Source organism: Canis lupus, chromosome 25, assembly GCF_011100685.1.
Source record: "Canis lupus familiaris isolate Mischka breed German Shepherd chromosome 25, alternate assembly UU_Cfam_GSD_1.0, whole genome shotgun sequence".
NCBI classification, from domain to species: domain Eukaryota; kingdom Metazoa; phylum Chordata; class Mammalia; order Carnivora; family Canidae; genus Canis; species Canis lupus.
The window spans coordinates 35,921,515-35,930,423 of NC_049246.1; the positions used below are offsets into that span (position 1 = coordinate 35,921,515).

General features: G+C 39.9%; 1 long non-coding RNA gene across 1 annotated transcript; it reads left to right on the forward strand.

Moving 5' to 3' along the window:
- The first annotated feature begins 395 nt into the window (after window positions 1-395).
- On the forward strand, window positions 396-5,265 carry LOC119865852. The gene is made up of 2 exons (XR_005378255.1): window positions 396-560; window positions 5,162-5,265. It is a non-coding gene; the product is annotated as an uncharacterized LOC119865852 (long non-coding RNA).
- The last annotated feature ends 3,644 nt before the right edge of the window (window positions 5,266-8,909 follow it).

Consider the following 8,909-nt stretch of genomic DNA (forward strand, 5'->3'; position numbering starts at 1 on the left):
CAGGGTCAGTAGGACTAGAGCTGAGAGGGTGGCAGTTCGGAGTAGCTTCCTGGGACACAGAGCCCCCATACCACATTAACTGACATTTAATTTGCACCGTTTCCATGCAGACAGTGCTTCCCTATATAAGACCTCACACCAGCCCCGGGGGCTGATTATGACAAATTCTCATTTTACAGATGAGGAAGTTGTATCCTGGAGGACAGACAGGACTTGGCACCACTAGGCTTGGAAGTAGAGAAGCCATGACTCAAATTCAAGATTGAATTTAAGTTCTGAATTTGAAGTTGAGCCCAAGGTCAGTGTGCTTTCTAGTGCTCCCAGAAACAAACAAGCTAACACCCCACTGCTTTTGTATGGCACTTCTACAGATTTTTTTTTTCTGCAGACTTTTCATTGGCTTTTTCCGTAATTCTCTGAGGAAGACAGCACAGTATATCACACCCATTTAACAGATAAGAAGACTGAAGCTTGGATTAGGGTGACCAACTGTCCAGTTTGCCCAAGACTAAGGAAGATTCCTGGGATTTTCAGTGCTAGCTGGACAAGTCCCAGAACAGGTTGGTCACCTCAGTTCAGGTAGAGCTTTGTGGATTTGTCATAGTGGCTGAGGGACTCGATTCCTTTCCCACAGCGCTGACTACTGTAGTGATAGTGCACCCACTTTCTCGTGTCTCTGTGAAGACTCACATAATAATAGCGAACACAGCAGCTGTGATTTAATGAGTGCTCGCTCTGTACTAGGGCCTGTTGGATATTTGGTAATAATCGCGAGCTCTTACATGGCACTTACTGCTTTCCAGGCACTGTTTTAAGAACTTTACGAAACTTAACTATGTCGGTTAATCCTCAGTCAATCCTTTTATGGAGGAGAGAACAGAGCACAGAGAAATTAAGTACTTGGTCCAAGGTCATACAGGGCATGAGGGCTGAAACCAGGATTGGAATGTTAGCTGCCTGGCTGCTGAGTTCACTACTGTCTCTCTGATCTCGACTAAACACTTCAGGCAATAGCAGGTATCATCGGCGTGATCTTAGAGAAGGTAAATTGAGGCAGAGGGTAAGTTCTGGTTAAGTGAATGAATGAATGAATGAATGCATGAGAAATTCTATAACTTTCTCAAGATCACAAAATGAATGGTGCATGATCTCCCCATAGGCAATGGAGTATCAGTCAGCAATAAAAAAAGAAATAAATATTAAAGATAATACTCAAAAAACAATATGTTGAGGGAGAAAAGTCTGGCAAAAGGATGCCATTTATATGACATCCAGGAGTAGGGTCAAACATCTATAGTGATAAAGCTCAGAACTGTGGTTGCCTATGGGGATTGACTGGAAAAGGACATGAGGGAAATTTCTGGGGTGGAGATGTTCTCTATCTTGATTGGGGTGCTGGTCAACATGACTGTATGAATTTGGCAATGCTTGTTGAGTTGTGTACTTAAGGCCCATGCATCTCATATATATATTTTACCTCCAGAAAAGAGAAATCATGAAAGAACAGATGAAATAGAAGAGACAGGATTCACAACTAGGGGTGTCTGACCCCCATGCCATACTCAGCCTGTTGCTTGGATATAAAGTGCTTTCATACTCAGTCGATTCCAGGTGGTGGCTCAGGTGAGCCCCTAGCATTAGGGCAAGCTCACACATGGTGGTGCCACCAAGGCAGAAGCCATTTGAGCTGCCTTACCTGAGCACCTGCTCTGGGCTATGCTGAAGTAGCCCCTGCAAATGAAGATGCATTAGACCCAACTCTAGCCTGGAGTAGTTCCAGTTTGGCGAGGGATTAGTACAAGAATGACCACAGGAAACTGCCCCCATTGGGCAGACTCCAATCCTGTTTTGTAGGAACAGAGATCCTGGACATGTTACAAAGACAGAGTTCCAGCTATAGGGAATAAGGATGGCATTCAACTATTCAACGTGCACTGTAACGTAGAAATATGGTATGCAGAAGAAGTCAGAAGCTCAGGAACTGTAATGTGGGTACAGGGTGAGAGCTGGCTTTGGTTGGGTTTTGGGGCATAGTCAGCATGGTCAAGGCTGGTCAAGGTCTACTACTTACTAGCCTGAGACCTCAGTTGTAACTTATATCCTTTGTTTCTCAGTTTCCTCATCTAAAACAAGGACAGTGGAAATCATGATAATACTTTCCTCTGAGGATTAAATTATTCAATATAGGTAAGGCAGTTAGATCATGGTCCTTATTATCACAAACCTTAGTAATTTAGAGCTCTTAAAATGGCACTCAGTAAAGGGCTCTACCTGTGGACTGTGGTTTATTGTCCAGAGATGGGCTCAGGGAGATGCAGGACAGGAACTAGGGGAGTCTTTTTTTGAAAAAAGATTTTATTTATTTATTTGAGGGAGACAGAGAGTGAGATCACACAAGCAGAGGGAGGGGTAGAGGGAGAGGGAGAAGCAGACTCCCTGTTGAGCAGGGAGCCTGATGTAGGGCTCGATCCTAGGACCGTGGGATCATGATCTGAGCCAAAAGCAAATGCTTAACTGACTGACCCGCCCAGGCACTCTAGGAACTAGGTGGGTCTTAATGAGAGAAATAGAAAAAATATTATTATACCATTACAAAGGACAACATATCAAGGCCTAGGGAGGTAACATTAGTCTGAGATTGCACAGCTAGTTAGTGGAAGGCCCGGGGCTACATGTCAGTTCCCCTGCTCCCTTGTCAATGCTGCTCACACCAGCTCAGAAACCTGCTGGCACCCCCAGAGCTCTGGACTCATTACCTGTCCCTCCACAGGGTGACCTTGTTGAGGAACCAGGGCTGCTTGTCTGATCTTCAGTTTATATCATGTAGGGCATCCTGCCTGGGACTTTGCTGGTGGGTAGGCAACATCCTCATTACGTTCTGGCTTGTATTTATGTCAGAGACGCCTGTCATTATGTCACCATGTCACCTTGATCACATATTTAGCTGTCAGATGCGGAAGCTTGGGGGCTGTAGTCTGCCATTTTTACAGAACGCACTATTCTTCACTGTGAGTCTCTGAACCTGACCCCAATCTTTCCTTTGGTTTTCATGTCTCTACACCTGGGGATGTCTATATCTGCAGCAGATCTTGCCCCTCCCATTTCCTGAGAGAGAGAGATTAAGAGAGAGAGAGAGAGAGAGCAAGTGGAGGGAGATCTTTAGCTACAGCAATGTTGGGAAGAACATGGAACCTCCTCCTATCAGAAAACCGGATAGGGCAGGGCTATGAAGAGCAGGGGTGGCAGTAGATGCTGGGTGTCAGTAGAGCCTGATAAGTGGCAGCAGCCATGGCTGGTGATGGCTGGGACAGCGGCTGCGGCAGTAGGCAGGTGGTACCTGGCCCAGCTTCCTGCATGCTCTCGTTTGGTAGGACTCAGGAGGTGTCTCCCAAGAGTAGCTGTCCTAACATTTGCAACAACAGGAATTTCAGAGTACTCAACTTCCAAGAAAGAACAAAGCCAAACAAACAAGGAGAATCAATTCTGATTATTATAGGCAGGCAAAATTGATTTAGTTGATTTGTTTCCTTCCTTCCTTCCATCCTTTCTTCAACAATGCCTAACTATTAATTAATAAAGCACCAGAAATCAGGAAAAAAATTTTTTGGCTTCATGTGGAGAGTTAAAATGAAGCTTAGATAACTTAATTGGGGGTGGTTAACCCAGATTTTGATAACATTAATTTCTCCCTTTGAAATCAAAAATTATCTTAACACACCATCAATACAATGCACACAAACCACATGTGGTGCTACAGGAGCAGCACATTTAAGACCCATCTGAGGTTGGCTTTGGCTTACAGGTATGCATTGTTCACCAGAGGAGCTGCTCCACTCCTCTATGCTGACTTTGCAGGAGGTGGTTGTAGGGGTAAATCCCCTTGGGCCCCAAGAAAGTGCCTTGGTTTTCTGGTGAGACTCAGAGAAGCACCAACTTCATTGATCTTGGGGCCCTGAGAATGGCCTAAATGCTGTGCGTGTGTTTTCTGTACAAGCTCTTTATCTAAGAAGAGGCTTCTACAAATGTCCAAATGTGGATTGGCTGACGTGTAGCCTTTATTTAGTGTAGAGTTTGTGCTTCTGTTCAGGATACCAGTACAGGATAAGGTGTGACTTGTGTCAAAAGGTTCTTGATCTTTCTCTAGGCTCAGGCTGTGTGCCGCTCTGCTGAGTACTGCTAGGACATGAAGGGTGAGCCTTACCATCTGGTGTTTGTGTCGAAACTCTGCAACCCTACTCAACAGTGTGCGAGGCCAAGGGCAAACCACATGTCCTGCCTGGTGGCAACCACTGCTCTGGGTGGGTTAAATCATGTTTTAAAATGAACACATGGAAGGCAAAAATGCCACATAAGTGTCCAAGGAAAAAGACAATAGAAAAAGAAACAATAAGAGGAAAAGCAGATTGAGAGGAAAGTGGCTTGCAAAGAAGATGGCTAAAATATAAATGCAGTTGAAGGATACCTAACTCCAATAGAATAAATAAAATTCACATGGAGTAGTGAAGGCAGGAGTTAACACTGCTAAAACGCAAATCACTGGTGAGAACAAAATCTCCTTGTATTCAGAGGGAAAGAATAAGGAGATGGAAGTGATGAGGAGATAATAGGTATGGAGAAGAGAGAAGGAGATCCAATCTAGGAATTACAGGTATTGGCTGAGGAATAAACCAGAACAATTTATTCAGAAACAACAATCAAAGTCATAATTGAGGAAAATGTGTCTTGCAAAATGGCCTAAATGTGCAGGCAAAATAAATTTAAAGGGAAATGCATCCATATACATACTGGCTAAATTTTTGAATTGAAAAGATAAAGTATTACAAGCAAGCTAGAAGTAGAGGAAACCCAACTATGCTGAATATATAGTTACAAAAATTAAAATTAAAGTATCTTGCAAGAGCTCTCTGCACATGCCCCAGAACAACAGGGCAGCCATGTGGCACAGACAGGGCTCTATGTTTATCAAATCATTTTACTTTCCTCCTGGAAACAGAGAAAGACAGAATTTCCCAGTTTCTTCTAATATAAGTGGGCCAGGGACCAGTTCGGGCTGATGAGTTGTGGACAGAAGTGACACATACTACTTCTGATTTGGATCTTTAAATCTGCTATGATATCTGCTAGTCTCTTCTCTTTCTCTCTTTCTCTGCTCCTCCATCAGCCAGATGCTCAGACTGTGGCAGAGGACCCAAGGGGACAGTGCAAAGAGCCTGAGTTCCTGATTCACCTTCTGGGAGGCTCCCTCTGAGCCCCACATGGGCTCTGTAAGTGTTAACCACACAAGTTCAGTGTCTTGTTATAGTATTTAACTTGCTCTTATATAAAGGGCTAGAGAGTTTTGAGGGAACACAATCATGATTCAAGTACTTTTTTATTTAGTCAAGCTATCACTTAGGTATGAACATAAGAGAAACATAACCAGAAATAAAAGAGTTCAGAATGTGTAACCTTCCTGAAATGGTTTATGTTTCCTTCCTGAAAAAAGTATTTAAGAATATATTCCAGTAAATAGAGAGATGTATCAAAATAAAGACCCTAGCATGGGGAGGTTATCAAATAAGAAGCCTGGTTGAAGCACTGAATTGCTCAGTCATGGGGCAAGTCTGTATAATTCTTGTTAACACAGCTATAAAGAAGAATGGTAAGTAAGAAGTTTGTCTCAAAAGTGGGAAAAAAACCTGAACAAAATTTGACTCTAATACTCCATCTTTTTCCAGGAAAAACAAAGAAATGGGGTGAAAGAAGAGTAAGTAGTAAAAAGAGTAAGTAGTAAAAAGCATTCTATTTTTTTCATCTTCAAGGGGCAAGTAGATAGACACTTTTATTTTTGATATTGATTATGGGAAGAATAAAGCTCAAAATTGTTTTCTAAAACCCAGAAGAGCCATCAAAAGAATTAAAAATATGTTTTCAACTATCCAAGCTATTTGAGAAAAGAAGTCAAGGAAAATAATTCATGGTCTCTTTAATAAATAGAAATTTAAAAAAGAGAGAATTACAAGGCAAAAAACAAGCATAATAAGTAAAAGCAAGGTACTTTCATAGAAATAATAAAATGTAGTGACAGAAATAAATTGAGATATATAATTTATGGCAATAAATAAAAGGGTCAACCCTCACATTAAAATACATAGACTCCCAGGTTAGGTCAAATAATAAATGTCAACTATATGCTGTTTACAAGATATAAATCCAATACAAAATACAAAATGACTGACAGAGAAAGATTAGAAATAAAAGGCTTGGTAAAAGATATCAGGAAAACATAAAAATTCAAGAATGACAATATTAATATAACAACAATTGAATTGGAAAATAAAACCAGAATAAAAATGTAGCAGTCATAAACCAAATAGTAGAAGATGCCAAATCATTTAATATCAGACTATTTAGAGCAAATGCATTAAAAGATATGAGGAGAAAATAACAAAAATTATTTGTGGAGAGATGACAATGTATTTTTCTCAGAACATAGCAGATGAGGCAAGGGAAAAATAAATATTTATAAAAATATAAAAATGCATAATAAACTTTTAATCCTGTGAACAGATAGTGAACCTTTCACCCATTCTCAGAACAGTGATAAAAATTAAAAGAAAATCTCATTAAATACTGAAAATCAGTGTTTATGTTGAACACTGACCACTATACAGAAAGAATAGACTATAAAAATGAGTAGGGTTTTTGAAAAGGCACACCTGAGATCTTGGAAACTAAAAACTGCTCAGCTTAATAATTTTTGGGTCAAAGAAGAAATACAGACTGTCTATAAAGTAGCAAAAATTAGACACCATGTAAAAATTTATGGAGTAAAGTCAAAGCCGTACAAAAGGGTAGATTCATGGGCTAAGTGGTGTTATTAACACATTAGTAATAAAAATTAAGTATTTGATTAAATATTTAAGTAAGCAACACAGAAAGACTACATATAGAAAAAGGGGAGAAACTGAGGAGCTTTCCTTAATTAGAATAGTAGTGTGTAAATCCAGAAAGTTCAATAGGAAAAAAGGAGAAAAAAGTGCAAACTAGGATATTAGAAAGTAGATGGAACTATATAGATGCTTTTCATGAGATTAATATACTGTATTCTGTCCTATTTTTTACAATGCTGATTATAAGACATAATGTTATAGCAAGATGGTAATCAACAAAATTGAGTCAAAAATAGAAAACTTAAAGAAATTGTAAAAAAAAATTACTGTAGAATTAATTTCCCCCGAATGATCTTGACCTAATGTTGTTGATCAGCTCAGTCGATCAAACCTCAAGAAATATGTAATTTTTAGGGGGAAATTAACCATTTCCAATTATATAAAAAGATGGAAAACTTTCAAAATTATTTTATGAAATCAGCATAACCCTAATAACGAAACACAAGTCAAAAACAGTTTACTTTGTGGAGTGGAAATGACATTCCTTAGATAAAATGTCATCAAATCACACCCACTGCAATGTTAAGAAATGAATGCTATAACATGTCCAGTTAGTCATTATCTCAGGAATGGATGAGAATAATGTAATGCTATGAATTCTATTAATACAATCCAAGGATCAGTGAGGCAGTGGAAACTTCAGTTGATACCTTAAAAGACTTTTGATGAAATAACCATTTTAAAAAAAATCTCTTGGTAAAAATTTAATAAATGTTAATGTAAGATCACTTACCTCAAAGTAATAGTTCAATATCAGATGTGATGGTGAAACACAAAAGAAATTCCCACTGAAGTTGCAACAGTAATAAGGATCCTGCAAGACTTGCATCATCCAATGGCATTCAGTATGTTTTAACTGTACAACAGTAATGAACAGTATAGCTAAATGATGAGATACCATAAGGCAGTGATTCTCGAAGGGGGCAGTTTTATCCCCCTAGGGACATTTGGCCATGTCTGGAGCCCCTTTGGGCTGTTAAGACCAGTGGGGTGAGGGTGCTACTGGCTTAGTGTGAGAAGATCAGTCATGCTACTATACATCCTATGTCCGTATACAGGATAGACTCCCACAACAAAGAATGCCCACTGGCTAGTTTTAAAGAGCTGTAAGCATCTCAAACCCACCTTGCCCCAAACTGAGCTCTTACCATATGCCAGGTGTCACATGAAAAACTTTACTTATTTCTCACAAAGTCCCTATAAATCAAGTGCTGTCATTATACTCTTTTCACATATGAGGTCATTAGGATACTGCAGGAATTGTAAGGTCACGCGGATGTTCATACTAGATACAGGGTTTGAACCCAGGGCATCTGGCCACCTTTCCCCCTACAATGAAGTAGCCTGCTGTCATTGAGTGCACACACAAAATTACACACACACAGCATGATGATCATTCCAATTTTTTTTTTTGAGCAGACAGAGAGGGGCAGACAGAGAGGGAGAGAATCTTAAACAGGCTCCACGCCCAGCACAGAGCCTCATGTGGAGGTCTATCTCACTGCTGCAGGATCATGATCAAAGCTGAAATCAAGTCAGGCACTTAACTGACCGAGCCACTCAGGCATTCCAATGATCATCCCAATTTTAGGAAACATTATATGTATTTAAATAAAAGTAAATACAATTTGGTTGGTAGTAGCAGTAGTGGGGTTTCTCCAGTGTCTTTAATAGACATGTATTATTTTGTAATGAGAAGACCCAAACATCTAGTAAGTCATATAAAAGGATCAGTGGAACTTAATGTAGTTTTGGCATCCTCTTTTAAAAACTGAGAGCTCTGAATGGAGAGCTATGCTGCCTCTAGGTTGATTTGTACTATTCTAGAACAAACATCACTATTCAAGTGCATGTACTTAGCCTCCCTTTGTAGCTAGAAGTTCTGACTGAAACTGATTCAAACAAAGAGAAATGAATTGGCTCATCTAACTGAAAGTCTGGAGAAAGGGCTTGGTCAGCTTCAGGCAAGGCCCGATC